At 46.0% G+C, this 14,361-nt stretch overlaps 1 pseudogene; it reads right to left on the bottom strand.

Moving 5' to 3' along the window:
• Positions 1–11,319: 11,319 nt before the first annotated feature.
• Positions 11,320–12,387, bottom strand: LOC100433758 (transcription factor BTF3-like; annotated as a pseudogene).
• Positions 12,388–14,361: the final 1,974 nt, after the last annotated feature.

Raw genomic sequence — 14,361 nt, 5'->3', positions numbered from 1 at the left:
AGGCGCCCGGTGCCTGCTGGTGGGACTTCGGCGGCTGCCGGGCGCTCCCTGCGGGGCATCAGGCAATCGGGACGGGGCCGGAGCTCGGGAGCAGACGGCGCCACGGGAGCGCGCGGAACCCTGAAGGATGCTGCTGGGCGGAACTGTAACCCCTCGGAATGAACTTTGAGGAAAGGCTTTAGCGGTTGAAATCCACAAAAGCCTTTAATATGTTCCCTGAGGCGCGCAAGAGACAAAAATGACTTTAGAGCGACTCCGACCCGATTTCACCACCCACAGACACACAAAAACGAACCACACAGAAAAGTACAAAACCCAATCCGTGCTCTTTGTGAAACACTCATTTAAGACATCAAAGAAGCAGCGTTCAGATGGGAGAAAAGATTTGCAAAACAATGAAGTGAAATGATCTCCTGGGAAGGATGGGAAGCAGGAGACAGGAGGAGTGAAACGTCAGCACTTTTCTCCGCGCTTCGGCTCCACCCGGGTGACCAAAGCCCCAGACGGCTCAGCGGGAGGCTCCGAAGTTTCCCCTGCGCGGCGAACACCGGCGTCCTCGGCATTCCGTCGCCATGTCCCGGTCCCAAAGGCGCTGCCTGAGGGCCCCACGTTGACTCATTGCATCCTGGCTCTGCTTCTGCTGCAGGACTGTCCCTGGACGGCGCGGGCCGGTGAGTTCCAGGAATGGGTCGGAGAAAGAGGAGAGGGCGTCGCGGAGGACGGATCTTTCTGACTGCGCCGCGCCCTTCTCAATTCCCCATGCAGGGCTCCTTCTGCCCCTGTCGCGTCCCTGGGGCTGCTTCTCCCGGCCCGAGAAAACACAGTGGCGGAAACGAGGCCAGAAACTAAGGGCAGTGAAACAGCTCGTTGTCTGGAACAAATGCTTGGTCTCGCGGCCAAGGAAATCAAGGACGGGGACGCAAATCCACGGAGTGAGATTGGAGCAAGAGTTTTATGGACGAAAGGAAAGAACAGTTCTCTGTCAGAGAGAGGTGTCCCGAACGGGTTGCCAGGTTGTAGTAAAAAATGTCAGGGTTTTTATAAATGGGCCAGTGAGGAGGGGGTGTCTTATCTCCATAGGGCCCGAAGAACCGGTTAGGACCAGGTGTGCTATCTGCATAGGCCAGAGTCTCTAGCAGCCCACACCCCATTCTTTGATCATACAGTCAGGCTCTTGGTTTGTGTTGCTCTCCGCTACTTACCTGCCTGTGACAGAAGGGGATGAAGAGTCTGTGCCTGTTCCCAGGCACCTTCTTGCAGCTGCAGGCATCCCCACCCCATGCGCTCTTCCGGCTTCCCTATCTCAGTGTGCCTAAAGAAATGGACAGGGGCCAGGTGCAGTGGTTCATGTCTGAAATCCTAGCCCTTTGGGAGGCTGAGGCCAGTGAATCACCTGAGGTCAGGATTTCGGTATCAGCCTGGCCAACATGGTGAAACCCCGTCTCTACTAAAAATACAGAAATTAGCTGGGCATGGTGGCGGGCGCCTGTAATCCCAGTTACTTGGGAGGCTGAGGCAGGAGAATCGCTTGAACCCGGGAGGCAGAGGCTGCGGTGAGCCGAGATGGCGCGATTGCACTCCAACCTGGGCGACAATAGCGAAACTCCGTCTCAAAAAAAAGAAAAAAAAAAAAAAAAAAAAAAAAAAAGGACAGGAATGTGCTCATTGAGGCCCCGTTTCCATCTTCTGTATGTGAAGTTCAGTCATTATCCAGGAAGCTCCCCCTTCTGTGCCTGTTATGTGCTCCTTCTGTGAGCTGCTTATCTGTGTTTTACAGCCTGATCTTCTAGGATGCTCTTTGTTAGAAGACAAGTGATTTCTTTGAACTGCTTGAGGTTAGAAAGGGAGCAATTTCTGAGGTGCTTTTTGTTCGGAGGAAAGTTTTTTGACGGGGACTCTCTTTACCCTATCTACATAAATGATTTCTTTCTATCTTCTATAACAGCAGGAGGATGGGAGGGACGAGAGGATTGGAGGGGGCCAGAGGACATGGCAGGACTCTATGTTGAGACTGGAACCTCCACTGCGCCCTGGGGCTGAAGGAGCCTGAGCTACCAGGACACAGGCATGACCAGAGGTAAGGGAGGGGATGTCGCAGAAACAGGAGCACACACATCCCAGACAAACACAGATGCTCTGTTCCCACTGGCTCTCCACCACACAAACCCTCCCGCACCCCAGGGCTCCCTGCCCTTAAACTTCGCCCTGCACCTTGCTGCACTCCCCTGCAACCAGGGGCCCAGCAGACATTTCCCTCCCAATCCCCTCACCACCCACTGCCGCCAAACAGGTCACATCCTTTTACCTTCAATCTCAGCCCAGCAATGTCACCCCACAGGGCTCCTCCTAGTCATGCTGGTGTGCCTGTGCTCTCCCGTCCTCCTCTCCCTTCTCCCTCCTGACTCTTCTTCCTCACTGCACTTGCTTCTGCTCCACTCACTGTGGATTTCTCACCAGCCCCGAAACTGTGGGTGTCATTGTGTTTTTCAGAACTTTCTCCTTAGTGTTCCCTCTTTTGAGAATTACTTTTCCTTTCCTACCTCTGTTCTGTTTCTAGAAATCATCAAAGCCACCTCCAATGCCAATGACCAAGCTTTTCAAAGACTCAGCTTTCGGTTTTGTTGAGTTCTCCAATGTTTTTCATGTTTCTCTCTTCTCTACTTCATTTATTTACACTCTAATTTCTATTCTTTGTTTGTTTATTTTGAGTAGCTGGCTTCTTTTTTGAGTTTCTTCAAGTGAAATATTAGGTTCTCAATTTGAGATTACTCCTTTGTTTCTTTTCTCTTTCTCAATATATTCACACTGACAGCAATGCATTTCCCTCTAAGGACTGCTTTAGCTACTTCTCATAAGTTATAATATGCTGTGTTTTTGTTTTAATTTATCTTATTTTCTGATTTTTTGTGATTTTCTTTTTAATCATTTAGTTTTAAAAGAGTGTTTCAGAAAAAAATTTTGTCTTAAACACCATATTGCTTGATATTATTAATTTCAGGCTGGGCATTGTGGTTCACACCTGTAATCCCAGTACTTTGAGAAGCCGAGATCAGAGGATTGTTTGAGCCCAGGAGCAAGACCAGCTTGAGCAACAAATCAAGACCCTGTCTCTAGAAACACAGACAAAAAATCGTTAATAGCAATTTCAACTGTCTTTCTTTACTATTGGTGTGCTTTATATTTTTTATACTTTTACTTTCAACTGACTTGTATCTTGGATCTACATTGTATCTTTAGATCACTTATAAAATGCATTCTGTCAACCTCTGCTTTTGCTTTTGAGTATCTAACAGTTTGAGAGGCAATGGAAGTACTGCTAAGGCAGAATTTACACCTGTCACCTTGCTCTTACTTTTCCATATGTATTTATTGTATTTTTTAGTAGAGACAGAGTTTCTCCATGTTGGTCAGGTTGGTCTTAAACTCCCAACTTCAGGGGATTTGCCTGCCTCGGCCTCCCAAAGTTCTGGGTTTACAGGCATGAGCCACTACACCTGGCCCCTTAATTATTTTTAAAATGTTACTTTCTTAGCAGTTTTCCTGTGGAATAGCAATTAATATCTTAATTTATCACAACCTAGATTGGATAAAAAGCAACTTTTTATCTTATTTTATGTTATTTTATTTTTGAAACAGGGTCTCACTCTGTGACCCATGTTGGCATGCAGTGGTATGATCGTAGCTCACTGTAGCCTTGACCTCCTGGGCTGACCCAGGCTGGCATGCAGTGGTATAATCATAGCTCACTGTAGCCTTGACCTCCTGGGCTGACCCAGGCTGGCATGCAGTGGCATGATCATAGCTCTCTGTAGCCTTGACCTCCTGGGCTCAAGCAATATTTCTTACTTGGCCTCCCAAAGTACTGAGAGGAAAGATGTGTGCCTCATGCTTAATTCCATTTTAATAGGATGAAAAATCTCTTCTCCAATATTGCTCTGCTCCTTCCTGCATTTTGTGCTGTAAAAATGATAAATATAAAAAGTATATGGTATGGGTCCTGGGCAGAATCATCCCACCCCCACCCCCACCTCCCTGACAAGATGCAGGTCCGAGTCCCTGGAACCTCCGCATTGGGTTACACGGAAAGGGGAATGAAGGCTGCAGAGGGAGCTGAGGTTGCTCATCATCTGTCCTGGAGATGGGGTAGTTCTCTGGATTTCCCAGGGGTCCATTGTAACCACAGGATCTTTATACCGGAAGATGGGGACAGAAGAGGGAGAACAAGACAGAGGGCACCCTGAGGATCCAGCCTGGTGGAGCTCCATTTGTAGGTGGCGAAATGGGTCCTGTGCCATGGATGTGGGCAGCTGGAGAAGCTGGAAAAGATGAGAAGAAGACAGGTTCTCTCCAAGAGCCTCCCAAAGAAACACAGCTCTGACAGCGCAGTGATGTTAGCCTCGAAAGACCATTCAGACTTCTGAGCTCCAGAACCATAGGAGAATTTAAGAGAATCAATGTGTGTTTTTGTTTTGTTTTGTTTTGTTTTGTTTTGTTTTTGAGTTAGAGTCTCGCTCTGTCACCAGGCTGTAGTGCAGTGGCATGATCTCGGCTCAGTGCAACCCCATCTCCCGGGTTCAAATGATTCTCCTGCCTCGGCCTCCTGAGTAGCTGGGACTACAGCCACATGCCATCACGCCTGGCTAGTTTTTGTATTATTAGTAGGACGGGGTTTCGTGATGTTGGCCTCGATCTCTTGACATCGTGATCTGCCCAACTCAGCCTCCCAAAGTGGTGGGATTACAGGCGTGAGCCACTGTGCCTGGATGAATGTATGTTGTTTTAAGACACTAAATTTGTAGTAATTTGTAACAACAGCTATTGAAAACTAACACAGTCTGATTTAGTGGTCCTTGCTTTAGGAAGAAAAAATTCAGGTGAAGAAGGTCCAGGATTGCTCAGGCAGGTGGAAATACTGCATTTTGAAAAAGATACTTTTACATTTAAAAATGGTTAAGATGGAAACTTTCAAGTTACATGTATTATACCACAATTTAATTTGTGTGTGTGAGCTTGTGTGTGACAGAGTCTTGCTCTGTCGCCAGTCTGGAGTGCAGTGGCACGATCATAGTTCACTGAAACCTCAATCCCCTGGGCTCAAGGCTTCCTCCCCACTCAAAGTGGGAGAGTACGGGGCAGGGTAGTCTGAGCCTCCTGCTGGTCATCCTACAGTTGCTGTTTCTTACGCCCTGGCAGAAGGCTCAGTAGTATTCACACTCCTGACTTTACCATCCCCTGCAGTAGATTGGTCCGGAGGCCGAGTGGGTCTTGGCTGTGAGTGCAGCCGGGGTGAGTCATTCTGCCAGGCTTGGAAACTGTGATATTCAGGAAAGTTTTCTCATCACCCACCCCAATCCTGTCCCAGATGAGAGGAGCAGTGAGTGCTGCAGCCAGGCTCCCTGCCTTCCCAGTGCTCCCAGCATCACACCAGCTCCTCCCTCGACGCTGTGGGGTCTGGGCTGTCTGTGTTCACCATGCTCTCACCATTGGCTCCCCATCATCACTGCCCTCCCAGCATCATCCCAGCCCCTCCAGGGTCACTGCCTGACCAGGTGGGGGTTGGGTGAAGAGGCAGAGGTTGGGGCAAGACCCCTGGTCCAGTTTGACTTTAGGCTCCTCTCTGAAACGTGACTGCATTCCACATCCTGTTCCTCCAGCAACCTCAGTTGAGATGATGTGTAAGGCAGTGTAGAATCAGGGCCGGTGATGACCAATTCCTGCCACCATGGCTTTTTAACTATTTTTCCTAAAACGGATAAACAGACTGGCAATAAGTTATGGAAACACTGTTTTCCTTACTAATAGTACAGATGTGTGTACGTATCAATGCTGGTTTTTATAACAAAGATAAGCCCATAGGCACTCTGCTGCACGCAGATTCTATCTCAAAATAACACACTTTGAAGATCTTCTAAGACCCTCACATACAGATTCTTTTCCTTTTTATCTCTGCACGATATTGCATAGAATGACTGCATCACAACAAATGTAACCAGTGTCTGTGTGTCCATCTTCCCAGCAGCTCCTGCGCAGATGCCACTGAAGAGAGGTGCCGGAGAAGGGCAGAGAAGAGGCAGTCTGTCCCTTAACATAACACTGATTCTCTTGAACTGTGCAACCAGCAGAAGCAGGTGTGTGTGAACTGGACACAGATTGAAGAATCTGCCCCTGTTGAGGTGGATGGGCCTGACTGTTGTCCCCCAGGGTCCTATAACTTGTACGGACCTGGATAATGAGGAGGCTTGGGCCGAGATGTGAGTCCTGTTGGAGACTCTCTCTCTACCTCCCACCTTGGTCCCTCTCCAATACCCAGTGGAATTCCAACTTGAAGGATTGCATCCTGCTGGAGCTGAACTTGCCTGCCAAAGATGTGTCCGACCTGTGTTCGTGGCTCCCTGGTTCAGAGACTACCTTTCTCAAGGGCTCTGGGCCTGTGCTGGGAAGGAAACAACCATGGGAAGGAAACAAAATGTGTATAAACTGCTGTCAATAAATGACACCCAGCCCTTCCATGAATATACTACTTTTTCAATTCATGTGAAATATTTTCTTAAATGGTGATTAAATTGCTAGGTCATAAATATTTATTTCTTGGTCCTAATTACTTAATAAACACATTCTTGGATATTTCTTTTGTTTTAAGGTTGTCTTGAAAATGTTACAGAGGCACCTTCTGGATTTTCCCTGGACCACTCAAGGCCATTTCGCCGACTCTGCCTCCTGAGGGAATGCTCACCTCCTTGAAGCCAGGACTCACATGTCACCTTCTTTGGAGACCTTCCTGTTCAGGCTACTGAGGACCTGGGGGCTCCCCTCCCGGTCTCCTCCCCACAACCTTGTTCCTCACCCCCTGAATCATCTGTCTCCTTCCTACATCTGATACAATGCACCTGCTCATTATGTTCACCTGCTGTCCCCACTGGAGCAGGGATTTTGTCTGTTTTCCTCAGGGAAGCATCCGCAGCCCAGCCCATTGTTGGTGCTTAGGCTGTACTTACCCTGTGAGTGAATAAATGAGAGGCAGTGATTGGGGCAGGGGCCTCTTTCCTGTCCATTCATTCACTACACTTTAGATGGTAACTTAGGATATGGTGGGACCAGTGTTTTCTGGGCACAATAAATCAGTATACATTGTGAAGTCAAGAAGCAGAAAGAAATGTTAGGTGGAAGAATATGAATTTTCAAGAAGCAGTTGGGAAGAGTGAGACAAAAACCAATCAGGAAAGGGGCAAGGTTGGCTTGGTTGTAGCTAACATGGTGGAGAAATGCAGCCGTCTGCAATGGAGACTGGGCGCTGTTAGACTTGTCTGCAATGCCGAGACCACCCCCACAATCTGCCCTGCATCCTCCTCTCTCCTGAAGCTGAATGCAGCTCTTGTGCCTTCAGTGCCAAGGAAGCCATAGTTCCAGGCCAGAGGAAGGGCTCAGGTGGACCCTGGAAAAGAAGGTGGTCGGTACAGAAGGGAACCCCTAGAAGCAATGAGTTCCTGAGGATAAACAAAAAATGTCACTTGAAAATGGGACAAAAAAAGAAGGATATAAATAACAAGGTGGCAATTATCCATAATTCCATTACACAGTGTTCAATATTAGGGTTTTGGTATAATCATATGTAATTTTTATAAGATTATGATCATATACCTTACACTTATTTTAAATGACTAGAGTGTATTTTTTTAGAGCAGGGTTAGAGTTGATAATGCAGAGTTCTCTCTCAGCCCTGTCAGTTAAACTTTTTTTGTTTTTGCCTCATGTCATTTTATTTTCTTTATTCATTTTTAATTTCAACTCTTTTTATAGATTAAAAAGTACACGTGCAGGGTCGTTACATGGGTCAGTTGTGAGAGGCTGTGGCTTGGGGTCCCAATGATCCCATCACCCAGACAGTAAACGTGACACCCAGTGGGTGGTTCTTCAGCCCACGTACCCCTCCTCCCTCCCCTGTCTAGTGATCTCCAGTGTCTGTGATTCCCGTCTTTATATTCATGTATATTTAATGTTTAGCCCCCCTCTTATAAATGAGAACCTGCAGAATGCAGTTGCCTGTTCTTCTGTTAAGTCACCTAGGATAATGGCCTCCAGCTCCATCCATGTTGCTGAAAAGGACTTGATTTTGTTGTCTTTCGTGGCTGCATAGATTTCCATGGGGCATATGTACCATGTTTCCTTCATTCAGTCCCCTGCTGCTGGGCACTTAGATTGGTTCTGTGTCCTTGCTCATGAGAATAGCACTGCAATGAACATATGGGTCTTATTTGACTGAATAAATTATTTTCCTTTAGATATATCCCCAGCAGTAGGATTACTGGGTTGAATGGTAGTTCTATTTTACCTTCTTTGAGAAATCCCCAAACTGCTTTCCATAGTGGCTGGTTCTATTTTACCTTCTTTGAGAAATCCCCAAACTGCTTTCCATAGTGGCTGGACTAGTTTGCTTTCCCAGCAACAGCGTCTAAGTGTTCGCTTTTCTCCTCAGCTTCACCAACTTCTGTGGTTTTTTTGACTTTTTAAGAATTGCCGTTTTGGGCCAGGCGCGGTGGCTCACGCCTGTAATCCCAGTACTTTGGGTGGCTGAGGCGGGCGGATCACGAGGTCAGGAAATCGAGACCATCTTGGCTAACACTGTGAAACCCCGTCTCTGCTAAACATACAAAAAGTTAGCCGGGCGTGGTGGCGGGCGCCTGTTGTCCCAGCTACTCGGGAGGCTGAGGCAGGAGAATGGCGGGAACCCGGGAGGCGGAGCTTGCAGTGAGCCAAGATCACGCCACTGCACTCCAGCCTGGGAGACAACCAGACTCCGTCTCAAAAAAAAAAAAAAAAAAAAAAAAAAGAATTGCCGTTTTGACTGGTATGAGATGGTAGCTCACTGTGGTTTTGATCTGCATTTCGCGGATGATGATTCATATTGAGCATTTTTTCATGTTTGTCGGCCACTTGCAAGTCTTCTTTTGAAAAGCGTGTTCATGTTCTTTGCTTACTTTTTAATTGGGTTTTTTGTTCTTGCTTGTTGAGTTGTTTAAACTCCTTGTAGATTCTGCATATTAGACATTTGTCAGATGCATAGATTGCAGATATTTCTCCTATTCTATAGGCTGTTTACTGTGTTGCTAGTTTCTCTTGCTGTACAGAAGTTCTTTAGTTTAATGAGATCCCATTTGTCAATTTTTGGTTTTGGTTGCAGTTGCTTTTGGTTTCTTCATCATTAAATCTCTGCCAGGTCCTATGTCCAGAGTGGTATTTCCTAGGTTATCTTCCAGGATTTTTATAGTTTTAAGACTTACATTTAAATCTTTAGTCCATGTTGAGATATTTTACATATATGGTGAAAGACAGGGGTTCAGTTTCATTCCTCTGCACATGACTAGCCAGTTATCCCAGCACCATTTGTTGAATAGGGAGTCTTTACCCATTGCTTATTTTTGTTGATTTTGTTGAAGGTTAGATGGCTGTAGGTGTGAAGGTTTCCTTCTGAGCTCTCTATTCTGTTCCACTGATCTAAGTGTCTATTTTTGTACCAGTACCATTCTGTTTTGATCACCATAGCCTTATATTATAGTTTGAAGTCGGGTAATGCGATGTCTCTGGCTTTGCTTATGATTGTTTTGGCTATTTGGGCTCTTTTTTAGTTCCAAATAACTTTTAGATTAGATTTTTCTAATTCTGTGAAAAATGACATTGATATTGATAAGGAAAATGTTTCATCTATAAATTGTTTTTGGAAGTATGGCCATTTTAGCTATATTGATTCTTCCAACCCATGAGCATAAAATATTTTTCCATGTATTTGTATTGTCTCTGATTTTTTCAGCCATGTTTTGTAGATTCTCTGTTTCCATACAAAATCTAGCAGAATCACTCATTTCTTACTCCATATCATGGAGGAAAAATGAAATAACATTAATTCTCTACTGGGTAATACAACAAAATTCCAAACTCAGTAGGTTTTTGGGACATAGAACTCTTTAAATATCAGTACAGGGCAATAAATTGCTAAAGGAAACAATCATTAATATAATTTTTTATTAGATATTTAATGAATTATCTTTCAGGACATGGAAAGAATCCCTGGAGGCCTGAAGTCTAACATGATTGTTTTACTGACAATATCATTTGGAAGAACAGGGTCATCATTCAAAGAAGTAACTGATTTTCTAAACAAAAGCAGAAGAAAGAAAATGTCGACATATCTTATTTAGTCAGCCAGAACTTTAAGTGCAAAAATTCCATCAGGTAGCACCAAGAGAAAATAGCATAAGATGTTAGGAATAACCGGTGGTAAAATTGTTGACAAAAGGGATCAAGGCAGTGAATGAGCTATTGGGTCCATGGTGTCATCATGATCTGCTGGAGGCCACTGACATACACAGTACGTGGTGGGCAGGTGGCCAGCCAGAAGGGCAAGTTTGATCAAGACCGTGCTCACAGGGGCTTTTTGGTTTCATCTTCAGCCTTCAGAAAGGATACAAATGTTGGTTTAAATGGTGAAGGAGAACCTGGATCACTTTTCCAGGTCTGAAAACCCAGTGACACCCGCAGTTTCAAGGCTGGTGAGAAATCTACAAGGAGGGGAGCAGAAGCAAGTGCAGTGAGGAAGAGGAGTCAGGAGGGAGAAGGGAGAGGAGGATGGGAGAGCACAGGCACCCCCAGGAGGAGCCCCCCATGAGGGGGTGCTATTCACACTCACTCAAACACACACACACACACACATACACACTGGACTGATTATATCTGAACTCAGGACAGCTACCTTTGTTTTCTTCCCACTTACTTGTTCTCTTCAGCATTTTTCCCCAGTGTATCAAGAATTCCTCAAGCCAAGTTTCCGTCTCCCAGTGAAATCTTCTGGAAGAACATGGTCACATCCCTGTTCTTCTCCCACTTCTCTTTCATCTTCTTGGCTCCAGGATGAAGCACTGTCCACTTTCTGTTGTTTGGGTCAAAGAGGAGGAACCTCTGTCCATTGAAGAGGAACTGCCAAGATCCTCTGCTGTGTCCGTGGGCTTCGTGCTCACAAGACATCCTGGCCTGCAGCATGAGAGGCTCTGCCCCTTTGAAAAGAGATCAGCTCTGATCTTGACAAATTCTGAGCCCCACCCTGCTTCCTTTCCTGTCTGCTGCCCTTACTCCTTGACCTCTTAAGTGATATAAACCTGATTTATTTGTTTATTTTTAATTAATTAATTTATTTTTTTAGCTAGGCAAAGAACATTATTAACCTTTGTTTCAAACTTTATTCTCAGGCTTCTTTGGCTTAATTAGCTGCAAAGAATAAATTGTGTAAATGCAAAAACTGAAAAGAGCTCAGTGTCCAAGGGGCTTGGGCTCAAAAGTATTAGAGACCTAGATTTTATCACATCCATAAACAAATATTTCTTAAAAAGCAGTCATAATATAAAATAGCAGTTCCTAGCAACTTCTTCAAGTTTTATCTTCAGAAGTTGACTCAATTCAGTTTGCCTGATTCTTGGAAGCCTCATCAAAATTCTCCACAAGATCTGGAACTTCATCATCATCATCTTTTCCAGTTGCAAGTGGTGCTGTTCCATCCACAGACTGGGCAGAGCTTCATCCAGTCTCCTTAAAGTAGCCAGACTGTCTGCACCAAGCTGGATTAAGATGCTGGGTAGCATTTCTGTCAGCTGCTTTGTCTTAGCATGGCCTGTAATGGTGAAAGTGTTCCCTGCCAGAGATGTCTGAACTTCAGTGTTGTTAAAGTGGATCACTGTTCCTTGGTTTGTAAACATATTCACCTCTTCAATACCAGAGATATTGTTTACCCCTAACTTCTTTAAGGAGAACTGAAAGTTTTTATCTTCTGCTGTGGCTGTTCTATGAACTACCTTCTTTCTGCGAGCAGGTCCTTTCCCACCAGTGCACACTTGTGCCTGCAGTTTGGCAAGTTATTCCTGGTTCATGATTGTTTCTTTCATCTTGTCGGAGTGAATAAGGGGCTGCATGGGAGACTAGGGTTGGTGTTCAGGTGGTCTCAGTTGGACCAGCTGAGATTAGGCACACACGCGCAGATGCCAACCTGATTTATTTTTTGCATGAATATATTAAAGGCTTCTAAGCTATTATAGTGTCTGCTCCCTCCTGTCCTGGGCCATTTTAAACTTGCCACTGGATATTCAATTCTCCACTCGAATGTCAGGCAGTTGCTCTTTGAGGAAATCCACCACATCTCTTAGGGTTTCAGTCTGTTCTTCCCAGGCTTTTGCGACATTGACTTTCTTCCCCAGAGAAGCAAAGGCTTTGGCCTTATGGCTAACACAGTCACAGTGAAGAAAAGGCCTTTTATCCACCTGATCTTGAACTTCACACCACCGTGGTTCAGGTCTGAACTTAGGAGTGACGATGAAGTCATAGCAAAGACAGTGTGTGTGTGTGGAAGAAAAACACAGGAGAGGGTTGGTATTGGGGGAAGTGGAACCTGAGACCCTCCTCTCTCATATGGTGACTGCAAGTGAAGGCCTCTGAGGGGCTGGGCTGGCAGAGCAAGATGTGCCCCAGCCAGGACTGTCATGTCAACTAGTTAAAGACTAGAGTGTCTCCTTTGCTAGAGTACAAGGCGAGGAAGGTCCCTGCAGCCATGAAACCACATGTCCTCCCAAGACATATCCCACCTGGGTTCTGCCCACGTGGGTCAGCACATGACCTTGTCATGTCAGCAGCCAGGCCTGCTGTGTCAGGAAAAGGCCTGGATGAGGAGGATCTTCCTCAGCAGCCCCTGTGGCCTGCAGGAGGTGGGAGAGGGTGTGGGGGCTGCCCTGGGATGCTCCAGCACAGTGGGCAGGGTGAGGACAGAATCGAATTTGTGTAATAAAGAGATTATTGTCATAGTCACAGGATTTAACACGTTGGCAGAGCCCCTGGCGATGCTGCCCATCTGCTATGAGATGCATTCCTGAAACCTTGGAAAAGGGATGGTTCACAGAGCAAGAAGTAGAAAATCTAGAACTTCTAAGGCAGGGCATAGAGGAAGGGATCACAGGCTCAGAGAAGTGCCCGTGCCAGAGGGGTGTCAATGTGAAAATCCAGAACAATGTCCATCCTCTAAGCTCATGGGAAGCCTGGAGGACTCTTGTTTACCCAGCATATAAAGAAGGCCCTGGGAGAAGGCAGCAGACTGTCAAGAAGCTCAGGGATACCTGTTGCTGAAGGCCAGGGTTGGGGGTAGGAAATGCTGTTCCCTAAATGGCTCCCAGGAGTAATGATCTGAAACAGCTGATCCCAGGTGGAGGCTGTCACCTGTCAGGAGGAGGGAAGGCCAAACAACCTGCAGTCTGATGTCCAAGGAGGAAGGAAGCAAGAACCCACAGGGAAGGCAGAGAGAAGCCAGAGAGCTCCGCCAACAGTCACCCCACCCTCTCCCACCTGCTCTCTTCTAGCCCAGCTGGCAACCCATGGTATCGTGCCCACCCACACTGATGGGAGTCTTCCTCTCCCCGTCCCCTGACTCAAATGTCATTCTCCTCTGGCAATACCCTGACAGACACACCCAGAAAGGGTACATTACCAGCCACCTAGGCATCCCTTATCCAATCCACTGGACGCCTAATATTCACCATCACAGTCCCACAGGCCACACTGTCATCCACACTCCACCCTAACCCCATCTCCCTGCACTCTGCCTCTGGCAGGGGTGAAGGATCCAGTCTCTCCATGTCCTCACTGTGATTATGATGACAGCCATCCTACTAGGTGTGAGGTGGCATCTTCTTGTGGCTGTGATTTGCATTTCCCTAATGGCTATTGATGTTGAGCCTCTTTTCATGGGCTTAGTGACCAATGTATACTTCTCTGGAGAAATGATCATTCAAAACCTTTCTACACATTTATATTGCATTATTTCTCTTTACAATATTGAGTTGTAAAGAGTGCTTTATATATTCGGGATACCAGTCCCTTACCAGGTATATAATTTGCACATATTTTTTTCATGCTGTAAGTTGTCTTTTCACTTTCTAAATGACATTCTTTTTGAAGCAAAGAAGTTTTACCTTTAGAATAAGTCAAATGAAACTATTTTTCTTTTGTCAATATTGCCTTAGCATACACTACTTTAGCAGCCTTAGCCAAACCCCAAGTCACAAAGATTTACTTCCATGTTTTCTTTTCTCTTTCTTTCCCTTCCTTCCTTTTTCCTTTTTCCTTCCTTCCTTCTTCTTTCCTTCCTTTCCTTCCCTTTCCTTCCTTCCTTCCTTTCTTCCTACCTTCCTTCCTTCATTCCTTCCCTCCTTCCTTCCTTCCTTCTTTTCTTGACAAAGTTTCACTCTTGTTGCCCAGGCTGGAGTACAATGGTGCGGTCTTGGCTCACTTCAACCTCTGTCTCCCAGGTTGAAGCAATTCTCCTACCTCAGCCTC

This window comes from Pongo abelii, chromosome 5, assembly GCF_028885655.2.
Source record: "Pongo abelii isolate AG06213 chromosome 5, NHGRI_mPonAbe1-v2.0_pri, whole genome shotgun sequence".
Classification (NCBI taxonomy): domain Eukaryota; kingdom Metazoa; phylum Chordata; class Mammalia; order Primates; family Hominidae; genus Pongo; species Pongo abelii.
Note: the sequence above shows the minus strand (reverse complement) of the source record. Positions and strands in the feature narration are given on the sequence as shown.